The following is a 14978-nucleotide window of genomic DNA, read 5'->3' on the forward strand; positions in this document are numbered from 1 at the left end:
AGGGGTGGTACCACAGGGTGGGGGTTCCCAGAGGGGCGTGCAGCCCAGGGAGGGGGTGCAAGTCCCCAGGCAGGCACTGCTGCTGCTACACTCAACATCAAACACCAGCCCTGCTAAAGAGGGGTTCTGCAGGGGCTGCTGCTGCCAAGCAGGCTAAGGAGCCTTCCCAAGCATCCAACACCTGCTTCTGCTGCATCTCAGGTGTTTTATGCATGCTCATATGCTCCAAAGCTGGTGAGCAACTGGACACGGGGCAGGCAGTGATACCCATCAGTGCAAAGCACTGTGTGCCACATGGGAAAGAGAGCTGGGAAGCAGGAGCTATCCCGAGCTTCCAGAGGGTTGCTTCACAGAAAGAATCTCATCAGGTCTACAGCTTCCTCAGGAGGGGCAGCAAAAGGGCAACTTCAATCTCCGCTCTCTCTGACCAGGGGCAGGACCAGGGGACGGCTGGAGCTCTGCCAGGGCAGGTTTAGGCTGGATATCAGGAAAGGCTCTTCCCCCAGAGGGTGCTGGGCACTGCCCAGGCTCCCCAGGGAATGGGCACAGCCCCAAGGCTGCCAGAGCTCCAGGAGCATTTGGACAATGATCTCAGGGATGCCCAGGGAGGGATTGTTGGGGTGTCTGGGCAAGGCCAGGAGTTGGATTCAATGATCCTTGTGGATCCTTTCCAACTCAGGATATTCTATGATTCATTGAAAAGGGCAGGGACTGAGTACAAGACAGGGCTGAGCATCAGCCCAGCACAAACGTCGTCTCTCCTGCTGCTGGGAGCTGTGCAGTGCTCACCAGCTCCCAGGCCCACTTGCCAAAACTCAGCACACACCACAAGGAATTTGCTTTCCAAGGGCCTGAGATCCTGCAGGACATTGTGTCAGAGATCTGGACTGGCTCTCAGTTTCCAACCCAGTGCTATTTCTGCAGAATTACCTGCTTTAACTTCAACCACTCTGTGGAATTATTCATTTGGTCTGTCTAGAGTGATGGGGTGAGGGTGATGTGCTTCCAAAGTGCAAGCTTTAGAAATAAAAATAACGAAACCAGTCAGGGAAATAAGTGGTTTTTGAGCCTCCCAGAGCACACCCAGCCTCTCCTTTGGTCTGCCAGGCCGTGCTGGGGCTGTGGGTGGGACGGCAGGGTGGACAGACTCATGGACAGTCCTGGCAGCCTGGGAGACCAAAATCTGTGCCACGGCATGGCTCCAGCAGTCAGTCCCAGCAACACCTTCCTGTGTTACAACAAACTGCTCCACATCAAGCTTCAAAGTTACATGGTGATCATATTCTCATGCAGTGGGAGAAACAAATCCATTTTGCTGCCCACTGCAATGTAGCACTTGGATCCCAACAGGGCATCTACATCCATCAGGCTCCAGAAGGGAGGGTCCCAGCTGCCCCACGTTGGGAAGGGCCCCATCCTCTTCTCTTGCACAGGGACCTTCTGGCTTTTCACTGACAGGAGGGTGCAACCAGGTGAGGGTCAGGCACTGCTCCCAGGGAACAAGGATGAGAGGAAATGGCCTCAAATTGTGCCAGGGGAAGTTTAGATTGGCTACTGGGGATAATTTCTTCATGGAAAGAGTGGTCAGGCACTGACTCAGGCTGTCCAGGGCAGTGGAGGAGTCACCATCCCTGGGGGAATTTAAAAAATCTGTGGATGTAACACATGGGGACATGGGTTAGTGGTGAACACAGTGGTACTGGATTAACAGTTAGACTCAATGATCTTGGAGTTTTTTCCCAATCTGTATCATTCCATGATCGCCAAACAGGTTTGCACACGGAGGGAGAGAGGTGATCCAGGGGGTTCACCTGAGCTCTCATACTTGCAAACTCTCTGTATCCCCTTTTGCAGACTCCCCCACAATATTTGATACCTCTCTGGGGAATTTGAGCTTTCCAAGACCCCCAGAGCAATGTTCCTGGTGCTCTCCCTCTCTCCAGCCCAGCTCCAGGGCCAGCCCACTCCTGACACCCCCTTGCCTCCCCTCCACGTCCACCACAGGACCACGAGACAAAGCTCCCTCCAAACTTTACATCAGGTTCCCAAATCGATCCTGGGGCCACCAAACAACACCAAATGCAGGATGCTGACACAATAAAAATCACTGTACCTAAGAAAACAGGCCAGTTCCCTATAATGGAAAGAATCAGACAGGAATAACGTCTCCCCTCCACTACCACCACTCTGGAGCCTCCAGGATTCTGCAGCTCATCAGCCTTGGTCCTTGGGGCAGAAGCACCTCATGGCAATGCCAGGACCCCACTCTGTGCCATAACCCTCCCAGCAAGCGCCTCACCTGCAGGGTACCACAGGAGCCTGCTGTGGGACTGGAATTACCTGTGCAAACATCCTGCATGACAAAGTCAGTGTCAAAATAAACAGCACCAGAGATGCCACACCAGCCAATCCCATTCGTAACTAAAATTTCACACTTTCATCTAAGCAAAGCACTTGCTCCACATGTGGTAAGTCCTGAGCCCAAGCCCAGCTGGGCTGTGACATCTGGGACAATTGTGACGTAAGCAGCACGAGCTGGGGATCCAAGGACAGGACATCCACGTCCCTACAGTCACCACCAAAAGGAGACCTTAGAGCCCCTTCCAAGGGATCTACAGTAAGGCTGGAGAAGGGCTTTGGGTGAGGGCTGGAGGGACAGCACAAGGGGAACAGCTTTGCACTGCCAGAGGGCAGGATTAGATGGGATATTGGGAAGGAATTGCACCCTGGGAGGGTGGGCAGGCCCTGGCACAGGGTGCCCAGAGCAGCTGTGGCTGCCCCTGGACCCCTGGAAGTGTCCAAGGACAGATTGGACAGGACTTGGAGCCGCCTGGGATGGTGGAAGGTGTCTGTGCCCATGGCAGGGGTGGAACGAGCTGAGACTTAAGATCCTTTTCAACCCAAACCATTCTGTGATCTAAAACCCCTCCAGTGGTTCACCTGGGGAATCCAAAGCCCAGGAAAACAAAAATATTGATGCTTTAATGGATAAACACACCTCAAAGCCTGCAGGCAAACTTGTCCTCCAGCCTTTACACCATGGGTGTCTGGGCTCTGGCAAGGGGCCCCCAGCCCAGCCCACAGCTGGGGCTCCCCAGGCAGCTGTGCACACCTGTGGGAACTGTCACCTCTGCCACAAACCACAGCCTGGGGCTGTCAGGGCTGCACCCAATGGAGCATTCACCACTGAGAAACACGGACATGAACCCACAGCCCCCCAGGATGGGTTTGTGACTGTTCAGGGCTGTCCTCAAACCGCATTCTCGCTGTGAAAACCTCTCCCCACAGGCACAGGCTCGGTCCCAGCCCTGCAGTGCCACACTGAATGGGCTGGCAGGAGGTGGGATGGGGACCCAGGCCCCACAGTTGGCAGGAAGCAACACCCTGAGCACCAACACATGATCCATTTGCTTCCCACTACAGATACGGCTGGATTTCACATTCCCTGCCTCCTCCACGGCCTCAACAAGGAAAGATAGGGAAACATTCACATTCCCTCCCAGGCACGAAGCCTGAGTGACCCTGGGAACAGCACCAATGACAAACCCATTCCTGTGCCCACCTCTGCCCACTGTAACTCATCTGTGCCTGCAGCAAGAGAAAGGGCTGTTGTACCCCCCCACCCTCCTTAAAACTGCCTTTCTTTGAAAAAACATTCCTTGAACAAATGGCAGCAAATCCCAAGGCAGAGCTGCACAATGGACACTTCAGCCTGGCAGGGGAGGAGAGACAGGACCTTCAATGCCTAAATAAATGTAATTTGCTCGTTAAGAGGGGGCTGGGGAAGGTTAGGCAGAGGGGAGCCCTGGTTATTCACTTCCCCCAATTAACATTCCAGCAGAGCTAGGAACAATAACTTTTTGGGAAGGGGGAGTGATGCCTGTGGGGCATGGGATAGTCCTGGAGAAAGGTTCAAGGGTGTGAGGGTGCGAGTCTGTGTGTGATGGGAACTGTGAAACAAAACCAAGACTAAATAAAGGTCTACCCTATGCAAAAAGAACCTGCAAAGTAAAACCTTCACATCCCTGGACCAAGATTTGCCTTTGCTGCTGATCTAAATGCCTTTCTGTGGCCAAGGAGACCTGCACAGAACAAAGGTGGCTTGTCACTGTTTGAAAGAGGTCTCCAAACGCAGGATATTTTCCACCACCACTCTCTGAAAGTAACTTTGTCATCTATTTCCTTGTCAGGATGAAAAAGCTGCCTTTCCTCAGCACAGGCATTGACTTCTTCAGTAAAGATTTTGCAGCACACTTGGTGGCTCTCATGGCTTCCCCAGTGCTCTCCTAAGGGAAGTAACTGGGCTTTTGTTAGACCCACACACAGAAAACAAGGAGAGTGAACCAAACCCAACTGTGGCTGGGCTGGAAAAGCAGCAGAAGGACTCTGCATGCCAAGCACTGCCCATCCTGCCAGCAGAGCCCCAGAATGCTCCCATGACAGCTCCCACAACGCAGGACAAAGCCTGACCCCAGAGGAAGCCATGCCTGCTGCTGCCTCAAGCACTGCAGGCCTGATGGGAGCAGGCTCACCCTGGCAAAGCTGAAAGGAGCTCCCCAGGAGTGACCAGGTCCATCCATACCCTGGGCACGTGTGCTGGGGCAGATCCACTTCACCACAGTACAGTTCCTCAGGGTTCCCATGAAAATACAGCTCCAACAGACAGGTGGTGCAGCTCAGCACTCCCAGCCAGCACTGTGAGCAAGAACAGGGCACTCAGGAGCATGACCCTGGCTGGACAAACAGCCACCCCAGAGGGAGGACAGACAACCCCCAGCAGGAGCTCAGGCACCACAACCACAGAGCTCAGTGACACCATCTGTGGATGCCAGGGTAGGTAAGGAAAACACTCTGATTCTGAATGTGCCAGGAATTTAGCCCAGTTTGGTTGGTTGGTTGGTTTGACACCTCGAGGAGAATGTGCCCAGCTGACAGAGCTCTGGTCATGCCGTGTTCAGCTGCTCCATCTCCAGGTGTCCTGCAGGACTCAGAGCAGGCCATGTCCAGGGGTGCTCCTGTTATTAATTCACCCACGGCAACACTCAAGCTGAAGATCTGCAGCTTGTCCACTTGACTTCCCAGATGCCAAAGCAGCTTTGCTGATACACCAGGCAATGGTTGATTACATCCAAAGGCTCTCTGGTGGCAATGCAATCTCAGGAAGAAGATGAAGGATGGCAGAAGGACTGTACCTTCCTGAGAAGGTGCCTACTCACAGGCACGATGCAGAAAAGTTAGGAAAGCTGGATCAGACCACCAATATTGTCACAGAATTCCAGAATAGTTCAGGTTGGAAGGACCACTGGAGGGGTCATCTGGTCCCACCTTCCTGCTCAAGCAGGGTCATCCCAGAGCACATGGCACAGGATTCTGTCCGGGTGGGTTTGGAATAACCCCGTGAGGGAGACTCCACAAATTCTCTGGGCAGCCTCTTCAGCACTCTCTAGAAGTGAGATGAACAAAACATCACCCTGAGGCTCTTGGCTAAAAGCACAGAGAACCACAGACCAGCCAGAGCTGTGAGGGAAAGGCTGGATTCACCTGAAGCCCACTGGAACTCTCCAGGCACACCTCCTGCTTCCTGCCCAAATCCCTCCCATGGGATCAACAACAGAAGGGCTCCCAGGAAACTGTTGTCTGTGTTCCTTTTGGAGCATCACAAAGCTCAGTCTCAGGGCAAAAAACCTGGTGCCTTTTCACAGCAAGCAAAGGGCTGCAGTCAGAACAAATCTCCTCCCAGGCCAGCACCAGGCACTAGGACTCTGCTTTCCTTACTTTTGAGGCATCCAGTGCTCCCCCCTACCACCCATTGTACAACATATTGCTGCAGAGCCAATGCTGCAGATGGCACCAGAGGTACCTGGTGGCCACATGGAACAGTGAATGGTCATCTGGACAAAACCTGGATGACCAGCAGAGCCGTGGGCTGGGTTCGCTGCTGACTTTCAAGCCTGAAAGAGGAACCCATCCACAAAGATGCAGAGGCCAATTATTGAAAGAGAATGACACCCCCCCTCAAGAGGGGAAGCAGCACAAACCCCAAGCAGAGTGGGCACGAGCTCCCTCCCAGCCCAGGTACCACAGCCCAGCGTGTGGCTCCTCCTCCCTGTGCACCAGTTACTGCCAGAGGCAGTAGGGGCTGGACCAGGGCCCAGCCAGAGGTCCAGCAGGGACCTATCAGTGTCCCTTGGAGCTTCCTGACATGAAGCTCCATCCCTGATCTGCTCCAGCAATCAGTTTCCTCCCTCTCTCCCCAGGGGGGAACAGGGGCCTGGACAAGATTGTCAAGACCCCAACACCCCAAGCTGAAACTGGGGTCTTTCCAAGACCCCATCACCCCACAGGGGCACTGGGAGCATGTAGGGTCATTCCAGGACAGCTGTTTCATCCTGCTTTCCTCAAAGTGTCCAGAAGTGCTGAAACTTATCACAAGGCTGGACATTTCTTCTGTCAGGAAACAGGGACATCCGGAATTTGAATGTTGTCATGCTGATAGCTGGACATCTCAGAAAAGCTCCTCTCTACCCTGGAAAGCCACCTCTGTAACAGCCAAAGAAATGGGGAAATTCTCTCCTACCAAAACACCATTCAGCCTTCCTGCTCCCCTCCCAGTTGCTCCTGGTGCCAGCCAGGTCCCCTCCTCCTGGGCTGCCCAGAGGCTTCAGCAAGGAGAGGTTCAGCAGGCCAGCAACAAACATACCCTTTGCCTTTAAATGAGCATCTAGAGCTCCACAGGCAAAGCATCCATCCCATCCCTCCTCATCCCAGCCCTCCCTCCCCTAGGGTGAGGGCCTGAGGGTCTCACAGAAACCCCTCTAGGACCCCACTGTGGCTGTTCTCAGTCTTCTGGGGGGGCTGGGCTCAGACTGGAGATATGACTGCAGCAGCAGGAAGGAGGAAAACCAGCTTTACATGTGGCATGTAAATAGTCAATGCAGAGAGAGATTGATCTCCTCTTCTTTCCAGGAGATCAAGAATATTATACAAGTGCCAATTATACAAGTGGGGCACCTCCAAAGGCACCTTCCTCTGTGCAGCAGCCTGGGCACCCTATGCCTCTGCAAGTGCTCCCTTACAGAGATAGGGCTCAGCTGCTGAACCTCACCAACTCACCATTAAAAAATAAGACACAAGTGAGATTAACAAAATGCTAATAGGAGCCCCCAGGTCAAACCACCTCCCTGTCACCGGGGCCCTCCTCCTGCCAGCACATTCCTGTCACTAGTGAGGTCCCATCGCTTCCTCCTCCCTCCTCAAATTGCTCGTGGTGATGCAAATCCATCATCTTTGTTTCTATTCTTGGAGTAAAACCAGAACCAAAGTAAATAGCAAAACAGCTCTTGGGTTTCAGAAGCCTTTCTTTTTCCATCCTCCCCAACTGCAACAAGGCTGTTGCTGCAGTCAAAGGGAGGTGACACCCAACCCCAGACCCCAGCCTGTTCCCACAGGAAATGCTCCACTTAATCTCCAACCTCAACGTCCCTTTTGAGATCGATGCCAGCTCCTTCCCCAGCCCCACCTGCTGTGCTCCAGGGAAGTGTCAGGCTCCTCTTGGAGAGGGAGAAAAGCTGTGGGGGCTGCCAGGGACCCTGGGATGGCAGAGCTCTCTCCATCCCCAGTCTCCACCAAACCTGCCACTGTCAACCTTCCCCAAGAAGCTGAACCAGCTCCAGTCTGTGCCCCACTAGAATTCCAGTGCAGCGTGCAGTGGAGTGAAATCCAACTCTAGTCTGTGCCCCAACTCTCGGTGCCCATGGGTTCCCATGTGCCACGGTGGGCACTGTGCAACAAAGGAGGAAAGGAGACACATGGCAACCCCAGTGGGACCGTCAGGTCTGCCCTGTACGTGCCAGTGTCCCATGGAGCAGGGTGGCACTGTCCTGCCACATCCCACTGCCAGGGAACTACTAAACGTCAGCTCTGTCACTGTGAGCCCCACGGGAGCTGCAGGGCAGGAGGGACAGGTCTGTGTCTGTGTGCCACAAAAAGCTATGTTCACATCGAGTTCTGGTCTGTAACAACATCCCCCCTCAGTCCCTCCTGCCCCAGCTGAGATCAGCAATAACCAGCAAGCAGCAAACCCTGCATGAGGTGCTGGGACCTGCAGCAGGACAAGCATGCCCCGGGAGTACCAGTGTCGTGTCCCACCACTCACAGGTCACCCTGGAGAGCGGGCAGCAGCAAAGAGCTGAGCCTTGGCTCCATGTGCAGGGACAGCACAGAGCCCTGGCAGTGCTCACTAATGATGGGCAGTGCTCACTAATGATGGGCAGTCAGAGGTGACCACTGGGTGCTGACACGGTGACCCCCCAGTGCTGTGAGGAGCTTTGGGAGTTCCCCACAGAGTGCCAGGCATAAGGAATGGGGAAATTGTGAGGTACAAGAGGGCAGGAGAAGGGCTTTAGGCAGGGACTTGGAGTGACAGGACACAGGGAATGGCTTCCCACTGCTGGAGGGCAGGGACAGATGGGATATTGGGAAGGAATTGTTCCCTGGGAGGGTGAGGAGGCCCTGGCACAGGGTGCTCAGAGAAGCTGTGCTGACCCTAGACCCCTGGAAGGATCCAAGGCCGGGATGGACAGGCCTTGGAGCAGCCTGGGCTATGGAAGGCGTCCCTATCATGGCAGGCAGTGGGATTGGGATGAGCTTTAAGGTCCATCCCAACTCAAACCAGCCTGGAAATCCCCTGATGCAGAAGCTGAGAACTCAGAGCTCTGTAGCGAGAGCAGGGGCAGGTACGATACAGCCCTGCAGGCAGGGGACGAGAGCAAGGCTGGAGCGGCCGAGGAGCAGCAGCAGCGGGCGGCTGCTTCGCGGTGCTGCAGAGACCTCTTGCAGCGCTCAGCTGCTACTGCAGCCATGCTGCAGCACTGCCCGGCAGCTCGGAGCTCCGGCTCCTCATGGGAGAACTGCCTTACAGCCCGCCGGTGATTTACCCAGCACATCCCAGGCAGGCTGCACCTGGAGAGGCTCTGCAGCCGCAGCTGAGGGCACCCGGCACACACACAGTGCCACCTCCACGCAGCCACTGCACTCAGGAGCTCCCAGTCCTGCAGTTGAATCCACCCGAGTCTGTGTGAAGCCACAGCTGTGTCCCAAAGGGCTTATTCAAGCACAAGCACCTTCCTGCAGGGATGTGTTTGTAGGGAAAGTGCTCAGAAGGATTTAAACCTCAGGCTATCAAAGCACTTTCTTCACTGGCATGCTCCAATTGTGCAGGAAAGGCACATGGGAATGGCACCATTTGCTCACAAACCTGGGGCACCTGCCTCCCTCACAGCAAGAGACCCAAAGAGCTGCAGACTGTGGGTCTGAGGACACATTGCAACAGCCAGATTTCCTTTCTGAGATCTGGGAAACAACTGCAAAGGGCTCAAGAGGGAGAGCAGAGGAACATATCTCCCAGGGAAACGAAAGGAAGGACTGCAGGTGGACTAAGAGGCCCATGGGCAGCAGAGGATGGGATTTAATACACCTAGTCTAAGCAGTGACCCAGCTGGATCCAGGGACCTGCCATCACAAAGCCATTCTTACTGGCAAACCCTAGAAAAAGGGCAAATCAGGACGACAAAACCCACCAGAGTGTGCACTTTGGGATTAACAGGAACAGCCCCAGCAGCCAGGACCTCTCTTGCTGGATGTCAAGGCCAGGAAGGGCCTGGGCAGCAGACATGTCACCTGACATGGCAGGCAGGCAGGCCACTGTCACCATCACAGCTGTTGGGAGGGGACAACCAGCCAAAGGCAGGTGGAGAAGCTGAAGCTTCCCCTCACACCAACCAGACACTGGTCTGGGTCGTGCCAGCACAAGCCCTCATGCTCAGCAGGTTGGAGCCAAAAGCATTTAATTTTCCACACAGCTGGAGCATTGCTGGCTGCAGCCCAAAGCATCCCCAGCCCACCCTGCACTGCCAAAAGGCATGGAGATCCAACCCTAAAAATCTTTTGAGTTTCACGTAAGGCTCCAGTCCTGCCACGGAGGAGGAATACTCCAGCTCACAAAATAGTGTCTCACTTATTTTAAATCACTGTGGTTATTTTTTTTTTTCCACACAAACTTCACAAACCAAAGGACACAGTGCACATTTTTGGTAAGTCTCACTGGTAGAAGCAAAGTAAAATTGGAAGTTGGCAAACGACTGCTCTCCTCCACCTCCCCTGCAGCTTGCTGAGCATTTGATGTTCCTTGTGCAGAAATATAAATGGTAACACAGGAGAAACTGGAAATTTCACAGAGTCATAGAATGGATTGGATTGAAAGGCCCATTAAAACTCATCCCAACCCCCTGCCATGTCCAGGGACACCTTCCACTATCCCAGGTTGCTCCAAGTCCTGTCCAACCTGGCCTTGGACACCCAACCTGCCAGGGATCCAGGGGCAGCCACAGCTGCTCTGGGCACCCTGTGCCAGGGCCTGCCCACCCTGCCAGGGAACAATTCCTTCCCAATATCCCATCTAACCCTGCCCTCTGGCAATGGGAAGCCATTCCCTGTGTCCTGTCCCTCCATCCCTCGTCCCCAGTCCCTCTCCAGCTCTCCTGGAGCCCCTTTAGACCCTGCAAGGGGCTCTGAGCTCTCCCTGGAGCCTTCTCCTCTCCAGGTGAGCACCCCCAGCTCTCCCAGCCTGGCTCCAGAGCAGAGGGGCTCCAGCCCTTGGAGCATCTCCATGGGCTCCCCTGGGCTCTCCCCAGCAGCTCCAGGTCCTGCTGCTGTTGGACCCCAGGGCTGGGGGTGGGGTCTGCAGGTGGGGTCTCACCTGAGGGGGCAGAGGGGCAGAATCCCCCCTCCTGCTGCCCATACCAGGGCTCAGCCCAGCGCTGGGGGCTTCTGGGTGCATATGACCTGGGCAGGTCCAACCCTCATCCACCAACATCTCTAAGCCCTACTCAGGTCTCCTCTTGATCCATTCCCAGTCCTGTCTGTGCTTGTGTTTGGGATTGCCCCGACCTGGGTGCAGGACGTTGCACTGGGGGCTTGTTCAAGCTGCTGCTTGTCTCTCTGCCAGTCTGTGGGACACCCCATGCTCCACAGCACTGGCAGCCCTTGGCAGGTGGATTCAGGCTTTCCTCCCCAGAGTGAAGCCAGCAGAGGGAGCAAACACTGCAGGTTTGCAGGGAGAGTGTGATGGTTTCTCACTGTGGTTGTTATATTTTGAATCTAGAGGTTATGTCGTGGGAGTTTTCACAAGTTATTTGGAAAGGTGGTGGAACCCTGGCTGCTGAGAATTTGAGACTTTCTGTGCTGACAGACACTGACCCCCAAGAGAACACTGCATTTGACCTGAGGCCATGGAGAAGCTTCCAAAATGGAATGACAGCACTGGGATTGTGGGTGTGGAGTTTGAATAGAAAAGCGTAATATTACATGGTGGGAAACTCAGAGTTTAGGCTATAGAATATAGCAAGCAAGATGGAGGTTTTAGGGCAGAGGCTAGTCCTTCTTCTCCATGGGTGTGGGTGGTTTTGTGTAATTGGATAAAAAGTCCACATTGTGGGCATGAGTGGTTGGTTATTGGGTTAAAAGGAAAAATAATTTAGGTGTCATTTCTTAACTGGACAGTTTATCCTTAAAAGGTCTTGTAGAGAGAGAGATGGGGCTCTCTCTCTGAGAGACGAGAGATTTTAGTTTGTTACAGTGAAGTGCTATAGAACTCAGGGTTTATGAGACTGTAACATAGATAAGAACTAATAAACATCTGAGTCCCAACAAGAAATACCATCTCGCAATTTAATCCTGACCCTGGCAAAAAGAAGATAAAAACTCAACAGAAAGGCCCAGGTTAGGACCAAAGCCAGCCTGCATATTTTCTTGGAAAATGACATGTCAGTCTCACTAGTATCCACCCTGCAATGACAGCATTGAAATCAAACCCAAAGTCTGGTCCTCAGCAACAAAGCCCTCCCAGTTTCAAGCTCAGGATCCCACATTTTCTGTGTGTCAATTTTAGATTCCTGTGCCTTAAACCTTCCCAGCACTGGGCCCACCTCTCTCACAGCAAACAGAAGAGGACTCACCCACCCCAGCTCATTCTGATTGTCACAGCCGCCTGGTCCCAGTCTGGCTTTGACAAAGTGGGATGTCTCACACTGTCCCCAATCCCACCAGAACCTCCTCTCTACCAGCATGGCCTGCTGCATTGCCCTACAAACTGCTCCTCTGCTTCCTAATTCCTCCCACAGGAGACATCTTCCTTTGTGTGGGATGCTGAGAGCAGTCCCAGAGCATGCTGTGCTCTTCCCAAGCCATCCCTGCTTTCCTACTGGCACCACAAAGCACCAGCTGGGACGTCACAAGCTGCTGTTGTAAATAAAACCACGTTCACCAGAGAAATGAGCCGGGTACGTTTGGGTTTCGAGCTTTGCTGTGCCTGTTCACTCCCACACTAATTTGCAAAGTGGGGTGATTCACAGGGAGCCTCTTCCCGGCTCCCAGGGACTGCTCTCCATGGAATGAGTCGCTCTCTGGCTCCAGCAACACGTTATTTATCAGGTTCGGGTTTTTCTGCTGAGCACTCAGTGAGCAACAGTCAGCAAGTGAGCAATGTGTAGAGGAGGGGCTGGGCACAGGAGTGATGCACAGAGCTCAAACATCACCTGCCTTTGCAATTACCCCCCTCAGGCAGTCACTGCCACTCTGCTCTGGGAGCTGAGGCAGTCTGTGTGGAGCTCCAGGATGGCTCTCATCACTCTGCTCCTCCTCCTCACCAAGCACAGCTGACCTGCCTCTCACATGGTCATTTTTTCAACCCAGAGCAGCTGTGGCTGCCCCACCCCTGGTAGTATCCAAGTCCAGATTGGACAGGGCTTGGAGCAACCTGGGGTAGTGGAAGGTGTCCCTGTTCTTGGCAGGGGTTGGGATGAGATAGTTTTTAGGGCTCCTTCCAAACCAAACTACCTTAGCATTCTATGATTCAATTTTATATACGTATTTCTTTTTTTATCACACTGAACTACAGACACAGCCAGGAATCTTCTGTCTGCTTGCTGATCCATTCTGAAATTAAGTATGGGAGTGCACGGTTCATAGCAGTCAGAACAGAACCCAGTAAAATACAGCAAGGAGAGAGGTACCACCAGCACAGAGAGAGTGGGATTTCACTGGACCAGAGGGATCATGGCAGGGTGACATGACCTTCCTGTCACCATAAACATCACCCCAGAGCCTCTAGCACTGGCTGCACACAGGACACAACAGGCTGCACCCAGCAGGCTTGGGGAGGTCCCTGCACACTTAGGAATGAGACCAAACCATTAGGATAATGCACAGTTGGGTTCCACCAAGGTCCTACCAGGTGGTCTCCAGCTCACCTGGCACCCAAAACCCAGACCAGGATAATCACAGCCCATGGACTGGTGCTGCTCTGGGGTGAGGCAGTTTCTGCACTCCTCAACATCACTGCAGTGACAACCAGGGACAGAAGGCATTTCTGGGTTGATCATTATTCATTGGAATAGGAAAACCTGGACAGGTACCTGTCAGCTAGTGCCAGCCCAGGTGTTGTCAGTGACTCCAGTGAGCACCAGGTGTGACCAGGTCTCTGCCACACAGTGAGTTCCTCCCCTCACTGCCTCCCTTCCCAGGCTCTGCTATCCCAATCCACCCCTCTCTGTCATCATCGCTTTGTCATGCAGGGATTTCCTCTGCTCAACTCATCTGTAGAACTCCCAAGACAAACAGAGTCTAAGTGTTTCCTGCAGGGCACAGACATTTCATATCAAAATCACTGCCTGGAAAAATACCATACACAAATAATAATAATTAAAAAATAAATTAGTGCATGAGAGTACAGAGTAAAATTAATTAGTGCAGAGGCAGGAAAGCAATACAACCTTGAGTCACCTACTTGAAACCTGCAGGAACTACAGTGAGCAGAAGTGCCAGGGCAGCTGGGGCAGCATCAGGGATGCCATGGCAATGCCAAGGGCTGCTCTCCTCCACCTCCACTGCACAAACTGGGCAACTCCTCCGTGATGCTCAGAGAGCAGCACATAATTTCAGAGCAGCAGAGGGGTCAGGGTAGAGACCTCAAACCAAGCTGGGTCAGCATGTGAGACCCCGGGCACTGCTGGCTCTTCCTCTTCAGAGGCAGCAGGGTCTGTGCCATAACACCACAAAATGAGTGGGCAATGCCAGAACGACTGGCCTAGATACAGAGAACTTGAAATTCCCATGGGGAAAAGGGAAGAGGACAATTCCCTCAGAGCCCTGCTGCACTCTGCACTGACTGTCCCAGTCACACCCAATCCCACCACAAAGAGTGACTCAGCCCTGGTGACCTCTTTTAATACACCATAAGGTTAATGCTGAGTTTAACAGGGTTAATTCTGCCTTTAATGACCAGTTTTCCAGTGAAGGCAAGGAGATCAGCACAGTCTGTAACTCAGCCATGTCTTGCTTCTCCTCCCCCGGCAAGGGACACTGCAGAAGGTCCCATCCCTACTCCTGCAGCCCATCTCAGGAGCCAGCTGGGCCCAAAACCAAAACAGTCCCTTGGCCATCACCGAGTGACCCCAAACAACATGCCCAAGGCCTCAGAGCACAGTCCCAGCCTGGCCACGGTCGTTGTCTCTGTCACAGCTGGAGTGACTGGCACAAGGCAGGGGATCCGAGTGAGAGACAGATGTCAAAAGCAATCAGCTGCTCCCCTGTCTCCAAGGCAGGAATGCTGACAGCACTACAGGCCTTGGAGGAGTTAAAAAGAAAGGCTTATTAGAAAGAAAACTTGTTCTGACAATCACAAAAATTAGAATTAATTTAAAATTCAAATTATGCAAATTCCAGTAATCTGTACGTGCAGATCCATCACACAGCAGAGTGGGACCACAGACACATGTCACTAGCGACATGGCTGGAGAAATGCCACCCTCCCCAGTGCTCTGGGAGGAGGGCAGGTGTGCTGGCCTCTGGCAGGCACGGGAGGAGCGGCTGCTCCAGGACAGCGGAGCCAGGCAGGATTTGCAGATGCCCCCTCTGCACTG

The 14978-nt window shown here is 53.5% G+C and overlaps 1 protein-coding gene and 1 long non-coding RNA gene across 3 annotated transcripts in view; both read right to left on the bottom strand.

Moving 5' to 3' along the window:
* LOC128796192 (ankyrin repeat and fibronectin type-III domain-containing protein 1-like) overlaps nt 1-14978 on the bottom strand; it is a 192708-nt gene that overhangs the window by 148553 nt on the left and 29177 nt on the right. The gene's annotated exons all lie outside the window — the stretch shown is intronic.
* On the bottom strand, nt 1260-2452 carry LOC128796193 (uncharacterized). Of its 2 annotated transcripts, none has more exons than XR_008433745.1 (2): nt 2341-2452; nt 1260-1650 (listed from the first exon to the last, which is right to left on the bottom strand). It is a non-coding gene; the product is annotated as an uncharacterized LOC128796193 (long non-coding RNA). The 2 variants fall into 2 exon arrangements; XR_008433746.1 differs by having other exon boundaries at nt 2300-2452.

The sequence above is a fragment of the Vidua chalybeata genome, chromosome 16, assembly GCF_026979565.1.
Source record: "Vidua chalybeata isolate OUT-0048 chromosome 16, bVidCha1 merged haplotype, whole genome shotgun sequence".
Taxonomy (NCBI): Eukaryota; Metazoa; Chordata; class Aves; order Passeriformes; family Viduidae; genus Vidua; species Vidua chalybeata.